The sequence below is a fragment of the Vicugna pacos genome, chromosome 12 (assembly GCF_048564905.1).
Source record: "Vicugna pacos chromosome 12, VicPac4, whole genome shotgun sequence".
Lineage (NCBI taxonomy): Eukaryota > Metazoa > Chordata > Mammalia > Artiodactyla > Camelidae > Vicugna > Vicugna pacos.
This window is the reverse complement of record NC_132998.1, coordinates 14,357,856-14,368,724: the sequence shown is the minus strand read 5'-3', so window position 1 is coordinate 14,368,724 and position 10,869 is coordinate 14,357,856. Positions and strand designations below refer to the sequence as shown.

The 10,869-nt window shown below is 39.9% G+C and overlaps 1 long non-coding RNA gene across 1 annotated transcript in view; it reads right to left on the bottom strand.

Moving 5' to 3' along the window:
- Positions 1-2,673: 2,673 nt before the first annotated feature.
- The window catches only part of LOC140700425 (uncharacterized), a 55,700-nt gene continuing 47,504 nt past the window's right edge, over positions 2,674-10,869 (bottom strand). Inside the window, exons 3-4 of the long non-coding RNA XR_012078814.1 lie at positions 3,726-3,803; positions 2,674-3,017 (exon numbers count right to left, since the gene is read on the bottom strand). This is a non-coding gene — a long non-coding RNA (uncharacterized lncRNA). The remainder of the gene's footprint in view (positions 3,018-3,725; positions 3,804-10,869) is intronic.

Here is a 10,869-nt window from a genome sequence, read left to right as displayed (position 1 = left end):
AAATGTTATCCTGTACTGCAACTTTTCATCTCTATATGAATGGGAAAGTGTTATATCCTTAAGGGTCAGCCCCTTGAGAATGGGCTCTCCTGTATATTTCAGGCTATAGGCAATATTCTTTTACAAAAGGTGCAGAACTGGAATCAGAGCATAGGGTTAGAGCTAAAGGAACAGATCTAATATGGGGTCAGATTTGTTCTTCCCTGCTACAGGAGCTGTGTATGTGTGAGAGAGGGTTTGTGAATTGCCGAAGTCTGCTCTAGTTATCAACTGAGAAATCATCTTTTCTGCAGTGCTAGAATGCATTAAGTCTTTCCCCAAGGGCCAATGTCCCCGAGAAGAAACGCCAGTCTCCAGCCTGGATGAGATACCCAGCTGCCAGCACTGGACGTGTTGGTGTTGCAGTGAGGTGGGGGAGAAAGCAAGGTTCCACTCTTCTATACCCAGGCTATCAATTAATTCCCTAGTTTTTGGCTCCAAGCTTCATTCCTGCCCCCTACTACACCCAGCTACTCCAATCCAACACTTATAAGTTTTTATAGAGCAAATTGTCAAGATGCCTCTTTATGAACAATCCAAATGATGGCTTCCTCGGTCCATGCCACATCCTTCATTTACATCTTTCAGAATTTTTCAAATAGTTCTTCTACTGAGCCTGCTTATCATTCTCCTTGTTGCTGGAGATCTGGTTTTGTTTTGTTTTGTTCTGTTTTGTTTTGTTTTGTTTTGTTTTGTTCTGTTTTGTTTTGTTTTTTGGTCTTCTTTATGTCTCTTCAGTGGAATCTCAGAAGGGAAATAAACATATGTGTTCAATCCACCATCTTTAATCAGAAAACCTCTGACTATGCATTTAGACCTGTGTGAGTCATGGAAGACCATTTGTTCTTGTGTGTTCAACGAAAGGGGGACAGAGGAGGAGTTTTTCCTTAAGGAACTATTAGCAGGCTAAGGGGATGTTCACCTTGGACTGGAAGCAAGGAGCAAATGGGTGGGGGCCCCTAGTTCCAGAAACTTCTCACTGGTGAAGGATCAGCCATGTGGAGCCTGCCAGGACCAAGGCACAGACCGTGAGGAAGGCCCAAGAGTGAACATTCCCCAACATTCAGTAAATTGTTATTAACATCACTTCCAGATCTATATCTGTTTGGGAACATTAAGAATGGGAACTCTATTGACACTTGGAATGAATGATTATGGGACAAAAAACAACCTTGAAGGACAATTTCAGAGAAGGTGTGACAAGACTAGCAGGGGACCAGAGAATGTATTTGTGGATGGAGTTGAGGGCCATTACACCCTAAAAATCACTTGGGGAAGGGGGCCCTGGGAGAAAGATAGGTCTTGCCCAACCTGGGAGTATTTTTTCATTGTTATGTTTCAACATTAAAATAAATATAATATTTTGTCTCAAGCTGGTGATACAAAATATACTTGTTGGAAATATTTTAAATCTATGTTTTGGCTTTATTACATAATCACATTTACCTCAATGCTCTAGCTGGTTTCAGCTTGAAGGACATTCTTGAGCTATTGATAATGTCAAAGGGAAAAGGGGAATTGTTTATCTGGGAGGATTCTGTTTGGATTTGCCTTGCCCTCCTGGGTGACATCTGGGGGTGTGGATCAGTGTCACACAGGGCATGTGACTCCACGGGGCAGTGAGAAGGCACAAGTCCCTGACCTCTCCCTGAGACTGGCTGCAAATAAAAACTGATGGGGTGGAGTAGCTATGGAAACTGTGAGGGAGATTTTTTTTTTTTTTGCACATGAATTAGAATAAAATGACTGGCATCTCTTTTTCTCTTTCCATCTGTGACAAAAGTTCTGTGTCCTGGTTTCTACCTTCCCTTGGAGTAAATTATGAGGAAAAGAACATCACGAAGACCTGTTATTACCAGAGTGGCATATTCCATCTTCCTATGGAATCATTTTAAGTCATTTGATAGAATTAACCATGTAAGTCAGTCCCATTTTTCCTGAGAATGTCCACATTTGTGCAGGTGATTTTGGAGAGAGGAGCTTCTCCAAAGGAGCCTCTTTCAACCACATGGATGTGAAAGAAGGTCGTTTTGGAGACAAGGAGGCTGGGATCTGGAGAGACAAAGTCACTTTCTGAAAGGCCTCCACATGCAGGTATGAGTCCCTCAGTGCACAATTTGAGATTTTTATGAAGTTATCTGTCTTCCATCCATTTCCCTTTATATACGTTGGCTCTCTTAGCCTTAATCAGAAATACACATTTTATGAGCTGCTGACATGTATAACCCACCCTACCATTTTATTGGAGACTTTCTGCATTTTGCCCTTTCATGGACCACATATTGGCTCTTGGACTCTGAGTTTTTTTAAAAGGTATCATTTTTGTTTCACTCCAGGCCATGGTAGTTCCACTTCATGCCCAAGCCTCCCACCATCAGCTGGCACTCTGCATCCACTTGTTCTATTAAAGTGTCATCAGGAAGGCCCACAATTGATCCAGGGTAAAGAATCCTGTTCCAGCAGCAGGTGACTCATCCAATGCTGTGTGTCCACTGGAGAAAAAGAAACCCATTGCAGCATATTCATTTTCTTCATTATTCTTATTATGCATTACCTTCCAGGGGAATTGTTACTAATTCTCTCCTCAGAGAGGCCCCCAATGCATTTCAAAGACTATGACACTAATTATTGTAGGCATCTTTACACTCACTTTATTTCACTCTGTTCTACCTTCTCAAGGAGAGTGTGTCTTGCTCTATTTGCACCTTTTTCTGTGGATATTCAGGCCAGTGATGGGAGAACCTGGCCAGCACAAGGAGAGCCCCTCAGATCCTCGCGGATGACACAAAACGAGCTCACGAGGACAGGGGAGAACAGGGTCCTGCAGCACGTGGACGTGGGAGGCTGGCGTCTCATTCAGCCAGAAAAACACAGAAGAACAGACTCGTGGGTTCCAGTATTTCTTCGGGTGTCTTTCAGCTGAGAACTGAGGTTGTACTCCCCAGCAGATGTGAATGTTTCCGTTCAGACGAGATGATCTTTAAAAAGAGGAAACCAGCCGAAATTTGAGGAACATTTTGAAACATGTTTTTATGCTTTGGAAAACTTTCAAAGTATTAAGTAGAGTATTTCAAAATCAAATTTATTGTAGATTTTCACTACTATCGGCCTGAAAGGGCAGTCCACGTTTAATTAATTTTCTCAGGTAAGGCTATGACACCTATACAGGACTACAGGTAACAATTTACAAGATACATTGATGTTTGAATTCCTTGCTCTTATTTATTTAGCAATTCCTTGATTAATAACTAACTAACTAAATATTTATTTATTATTTATAGTATTTATTATAAAGCCCTACATAAATTATAATAAATTCATATGATATTTATAATAAAGAAAGAAAATTTATTTATAATAAATTATAAATTTATTATAAGTAAATAAATAAAAAATAAAGGAATTGCTCTTACTTATTAAGCACTAGCAAGGAGGGGCAGTGGCCAAGAATACAGACCTAAGAGTCCACGATATCTGGGCTTCATGAAGACTTAAACATGCACTAGCTGCTCGACACTGGCCAGGTCACCTAAGCTTTCTAGCTCTCAGCTTCATAATCTTGAGGCTGGGGAATGACAATACCTATTGCACTGGGGTATTATAAGCATCTGTGTCTGACACATGGCGAGCACTCAGTGCTAGCAGTTGTTCTGCTCTAGCGTATTACTGAAATGTACAAACCTTACCTTTCCCACCGATTTTCAGCAGCCAAACGCCCTCCACAGTGTTTCTGCAAATTCCCCGGGGTGTACATTTTCATGCCCCTGGTTCAGACAAAGGACATCTTTCTTACACTCCTCACAGGATAATTTATTTCAAAATAAAGAACTGGAAAGATCTAACTGCTAATGAATACAGAATGCTGGATCTTCCTTAATAATGAACTTCAATCTGCCATTGCAAATTTTTAAATCTATTTTTAAAATGCTCATTCTATATTCAATTGTTGACATTTTCAGGTCTCTATTTTGTAGGGTAAGGACAGCATTAAATATAAAATGAAGGACAGATCTCTGGTGTAACATTTCTAAGGCAGTGCCATAATTCGTGCCCCTGCGTGTCTGGAGAGCTCGCAAGCTGGCTGGGGCCCCAGGCACATCAGAGATAATGTCTCAAGGAGGGGAGGGGGCTGCGTGGGAGGAGGACATGGCAGAGCACTGAAAAGTTCCCTGGGGAGGGCATCTAGTTCTCCAGGTCCTAATGAATTTTGTCGTGATGTTGTGCCACTCGTCTCCTTGCTAGCTCTGTCGGAACATTCTGAACAATAACAGTGACAGAAATGCAATGACAGCTACTCCTCATCCCCAGTGGTTTCCGAAGAAAGTGACAGGTATGCACGAACAGTCTCTCCCAGTCCTGATTAGGTATTCCACGGGTCCACTCCTTGAAGGAATCCAGGAGTGCTGACATGTTCTAGCTGCTTCACTTATCTGCCAAGATTTGGGTATCTTATACAGAGGTGGATTCGAGAGCTTGGAGTGTTGTTTTGGGAGCTGGACTCACCATTTTAGGGCCCAGGGTTGTTATGCCCTAAGACCAAAAGCTTGCTAAGGATAAGCATTTTAGAACTCTTCCGTATCCTGCACAAGCTTTATCTTGGTGTCCTGTATATACAAGGTGCTAAGAATAGTTGATTGACTGAGTTGAAGTTCTCCTTCCTCTGCCTATACCATTCTTCTGATACTAAAATCCACTCACAAAGTGCTTGCAAAGTGCCTCTCTCACACTGAGTATGCCACAGTGGGATGAGTATGTCACATTGTCACATGGAACTGTGTTGGTTTCTTTCCTTCATTCTCTGTTTTCATATTGGGCTTTTTAGGGGCCTGAGAAAATAAAACATGGGCTCAAGACCAAAAAAATGTGACTCTTAAAGGCAACTCTCTTTCCCTAGTGATTTATCGATGTTTCGAGTTCATTGCATAAAAGGACTCAATATATATTTTAACCTAAAGGGCTTTTTCCTCCTCAATTTCTGTCTGAGGGGCAGGAAGTAGGTAGGAGGTGTTTATTTTTCAGTTTTCCTGGTCTTCCAGTTACCCGATCACAAGTCCGATGGTCCCTGTTCTTTGAGATGCTGACAGAGTGATGTCATGCAGTCAAGGACAAAATAAATCCAAAGAAAGAAGGAATGACACAATAAAGATAAGAGCAGAAATCAATGAAGCTGAAAACAAAAACCAGTAGAGAGAGTCAGTGAAACAAAAAGCTGGGTCTTTGAAAAGATCAATAAAATTGACAAACCTCCAGCAAGATAGAGAAAGAAAAAAAAAAAGGAAAAGACACAGAGATCAATAGAAGGAATGAAGCAGGATATTGCTACAGACCCTGCAGACATCAAGAGAATGATAAGAGAATTCTAGGGATAAATCCACACACATAAATCTGACAACTTAGATAAATCACTCAGTTTCTCAAAAACAGAGTATGAAGTAGATAATTTGAATAGCCCTATGGCTATTAAGGAAATTGAATTGGTAATTTAAAAACTCCCCAAAAAAGAAAGCTCTAGGCTAAGATGGTTTCATTGGAGAATTCTATAAAATATTTAAAGAAGAACTGATACCAATCCTATACAGTCTTCTGTAGAAAGTGAAAGAGAGGGGAATACCTCTCAATTCACTTTATGAAGCTAACACTAACTTGATCCCAAAATCAACAAAGACAGTATCAAAAAAAGAAAAACCTACAGACCAATATCCCTCATGAATATATATGCAAAAATTCTTAACAAAATATTAGCAAGTTGAATTCAGCAATATATGAAAAGAATTTTATACCATGCCCATGCCCAAGTGGGGTTTATTTCAGGGATGTAAGGCTGGTTAAACATTAAAAATTAATCAATGTAATTTACCATATTAACAGGCTAAAGAGGAAAAATCATATGATCTTATCCACAGATGCAGAAAAAGCATTTGAAAAAATTCAGCAGCCATTCATGATCAAAAGCTTTCAGAAAATTAAGAAAAGAGGGAAATTTCCTGAATTTAATAAACAACATCTACAAAAAAGTTTCTATAGCTAACATCATACTTAGTAACAAAAGAATGAATACTTTCTTCCTCCAATCAAGAATAAGGCAAGAAGTGTCCATTATCACCACTGCTATTCGGCATTGTATTGAAAGTTCTGGCCAGTGCAGCAAGGAGAGAAAAGGAAATGAAGTGCCTACAGTTTGGAAAGAAAGAAATAAAACTACCCCTATTTGTAGATGACATGATATTCTACATAGAAAATCCCAGGGAATTTACGAAACTCTCCAAGAATTTCTAAGTTCAGCAAGATCACAGGTCACAAGATCAACATGCAGAAATCAGTTGTATTTCTCTATACTAGTAATGAGCATCTGGAAACTGAAATGAAAAATATAGAACCATTTACAATTGCTCGAAAAAGTGAAATATTTAGGTGTAAATCTAACAATACATATATAGGCTTGTATGCAAAAACTATACAACACTGATGAAAGAAATCAAAGAGGATAAAAATAAATGGTGACATAGCTCATGTTTCTGGATTGGAAGGCTGGGCATAGTAAAGATGCCCATTTTTCCAAGTTGATATATGGTTTAATATTATGCCTATCAAAAATTCTAGTAAGATTTTTCATAGATTTAGAAAGAGTATTCTAAAGTGTACATGGAGAGGCAAAGGAACTGAGAAAGCTTAAATAATTCTGGAAAGGAAGAATAAAGCACCAGAATTTAAGGCTTGTTATATTGCTATGGTAATCAACACTGTGTGGTTTTAGCAAAGGGACAGACTCATTGATCAACAGAATAAAGAGAGAAGGAAGAAATCACTCCATATGGATATGCCTACCTGGTTTTTAACAAATGTGCAAAACAGTTAAATGGAGGAAGGAGAGCATTGTCAATAAATGTTTAAAGCAATCAGGTATCCATAGGCAAAAAAAGAAAAATGAATGTAGACAAACTTCATATCATATAAAAAGTTAACTCAAAATGGATCATAGGTTTAAGTGTAAAATGTAAAACTATAAAAATTTTAGAAGATAATACAGGAGAGAACTTGGGGGACTTAAGGGTCAATAAAGAGTTCTTTGACATGACATCATAAAAGAAAATATTAGTCAATCAGACTTCAGCAAAATTTAAAACTTTTGCTTTGCAAAAGACCTTGATGAAAAGACAAGCTACAAAGTCAGAGAAAAAAATCTGCCAACCACATACCTAAGGAAAAACTCATATCTAGAATTTATAAGAATCCTCAAAACTTCACATTAAAAAAAATCAAACAATCCAATTAGAAAATGGGCAAAGGACATGAAGGGACACTTCACTGAAGAGGATATGCAGATGGCATATAAATACATGAAAAGATGTTCAACACCATTAGCCGCTAGGGAAATGCAAATTAAGACCAGGATGAGGTATTAAAACAGGTAACAGCAAATGTAGTGACAAAATCGAATGTTGTGAGAATGGAGAGAAACTGAATCTCTCACGCATTGCTGGTGGGATTGTAAAATGTTTCAGCGAGCCTGTAAGATAGTTTGGCAGATTCTTTAAAAAAAAAAAAACTACAAGTGCAAATACCGTATGACCCAGCAATTGCACTCCTGGGCATTTATCCCAAAGAAATGAAAATTATGTCCACCCCAAAACATGCTTGCTTAGTCACAGGAGTTTTATTGGTAATAACTAAAAACTGGAACACCATGGAACACTGCCCAGCAATAAAAAGTTTTTTTTCCTTTTTTTAAAAAAGGCCTGTCTGATTATATCTCATCCCACCTGCAAACATTTCATGGTTTTCACTTATTCCAAAGGTGAAGATGTGCACTTGTAACATGGCTCAAAAGCCCAGTAGAATGTAGCCCAGTCGTCCACACTCGACAAAAGCTGGTCCCTCTTGGCCCCCTAACTTCCAACCACACTCAACTCATTCATCTCACGGTAAATCTGCCTCCAATGGGGAGACAGTCTGTGCCGCAGCGGTGTTCTCAAGGTAATACCGTTTGAAAACAAAAAATAAACAGAAACAAAATTCCTCTCCATCTTTCATTCCTTCTTCTTTATTAAATCAGAAAATCCAAGTCATTTACCAACAGTAAGTAACTAAAGTTCTCTGAGGCTCAATTTTTCCACTTGAAAATTGGGGATTAGTAACATCTAGCTGGCTGCAGTCATGTGACACCCAAATGAAATTATGCACCTAAAATTGCTTTTGTGTGTGTGTGTGTGTGGAGGGGGGAGCTAGCTAGGTTTATTTAGTTACTTATTCTTAGAGGAGGTACTGGGGATTGAACCCAGGACCTCATGCATGCTAAGCATGTGTTCTACCCCTTGAGATATACCCTTCCCCTGAAATTGCTTTATATACCATTAAGCACTATATAAATATAAGTAACTATCATCAACAATCAAATGCTCACCCGCTGAAAACACTGAGGCAGGAGTGAGGAAGTGAGGAAGAAGGGACCATCTTGGAAAACAACCAGAATGTTTGCCACCCAAAACTCTGGGGACAAGGGAAAGATTTTCGAGCACCTACTATGTACTGCTCTGTATCAGTTCTAGATGCTTATCCCCGTGACTGACACTCATTAAATATGTTTAATGAAACACATTTAATCCTGAGACTAGGGCTTTGAAGCTTGAAATAGTGAAAAATTGCCCAACTGCGTAGAGATGTCAGTAGAAATAGATCATTCTGAACATCTCATGTATATCATCTCCATTCTTTCAGAATTTCTCAAGCCGGCATAACTCCTGCTGATTTCGTATCTAGCACAAAGCAGAGATGAACCACCACCCCGTGAGCAGGTTTACACTGGCTGGGACACAGCCTTCCTTCATCGATGGTAAAGCATTGCTACAAAAGGATCAGACTATAGTTGGCTCTCCTGCAATGTTACATTAATCAATGAATCAATCCATCAAGTACTTATTGATTCGTTACTTATTACAAGGTGCTATACCGTCTGGCTGAGGGACAAGGAGGTACCCGCTGAGGGACAACGAGGTTCCCACTGAGGCGTAGAATGAGGTGAGGAAGACAAAGAAGGACACAGCATAGACCCTGTTCTCAAAAAGTTTGCAATCTGTTTGAAGAAGTATTATATATACATGTCAAATTAAGTAATCAGGTCAAAAATAAATAATAGCTTAGTGAATGCCTAATTGACAAATGAGAAATTAGACTAAAGGGGCTATTGGAGTTCAGAGAATGGAAAAAGCTGGAGTGGTCTGTAAAATTTTTATGGAAGAGAAGATATTGAATCAAGCTTTAAAAGATAGCGTAGGAATTATGTGGGAGGACAGGAGGAGTAAAGACAAGACAGATGAGGTGACAACAGGAAAACATGACCAGAATTATAAGATATGAATAAGAGATTCATGGAATAGACTGATGTGGCTGGAGAGAAGGATAAAAGACAGTAAAAAAAACTGGAGTTAAGACTGAAAATGAGGTTAGAGTCTACAGTGAGGAAATTTGAGGGCCAGAATAAAAGATTTGTTTTCCTATATGAAACTGAACAGAATGTTTTTGGTTCATTTTGTTTATTGGTTTTAGGAAAATTCAGTGCTACCATATTTTTATTATTTTTATTTAAAACTTAAGATCTTGATTTTTCTTTGTTCCCTGTGAACAAGGCCAGAAGAGAGATATGGAATGTCACCGACAGGAAGATTTTCATGACCAAATCCAGCATCAGGATGGCATCATTTCAGTGAGATTTAAGCAGCCATTGCTGATTCAAAGCTATGGTTTCCTTGCCCACCTGGACCCGGACATATGTCCTGAAGGCAGAATTTGCCCTCTGGGTTCAATGTTTACTTTTTCCAGCACAGTTCTTTCATGGGGCTTCCTTGTACCATTTATTTTCCCCTCCCTGGTGGCAGCACAAAGGCCTCAGCTCCTGCCTGGACTGACTCTAGACTGGAAGCCTCTTGGCCTTGACCTACGGTCCACCACATTTTGGCCTAGAGCCTAAAACCATTAATCTACAGACACCTCCTGGGTATTGTTTTTTGCCTTTTCTTAAGAGAATGGGGTGCCATGCCAATTTCTAGAGGACAGCCCAATCTGCTCCTGATTTCCCTCCTAGTGTACCCTGGGCTGACCCACAAGAGTAGCCTGTCGGCTGTGGATCTTGGAGCCTACTGCTTGGTAAGCCCCAGACTCAGCAACATGAGGGCGTTCAGCTGCCCCACCCAGCAGGTCCCTTTCTCACTGGCTGGCCATCGTCTTCTACTTCGTTAATTGTCAGTTCATATCCGTGGTATCCAGCCTCCAGGACAGGCCCCAGCGATCCCTGCCTCCAGGTACTCATGCCCTTCCCACCTGTATAAGGACCAGTTTATGTGACCCTAGAATATTGTGGAGGTAACGGTGACTTCTGCCTTGCTCTTCTCCTCTGGGATTCCTCACACTGGGGGACGGCACCTGCCATCTAGTGAGACACTCAAGCAGCACTATTTGGAGAGGCCCGTGTTTCTAGGCACTGAGGCCGCTTGTCAATAGCTAGTTAGGAATTAAAAAAAAGAAAAAAGCCATTCCCAAATCCTGTATATGAGCCACCCTCCCATGCCAGTCAAGCCTCCTATGACTGACATCTTGACTGCATTTTGTAAGGGACCCGGAGCCCAAACCACACAGCTAAACCACCTTCCAACTCCTGACCCACAGAAACTGTGAGAGAGCAAATGTTCATCTCTTGAAGCTACTAAGTTTTGAGATAATTTTCTCTGCACTAATAGATAACTAATATAATATCCCTTTGCCCACTTTTTTCTGTTATATGTTTTCTTAGTAATTTTTAAGAGCTCTTTGTATCTTAAAGATAGTAATCCTTTGTTA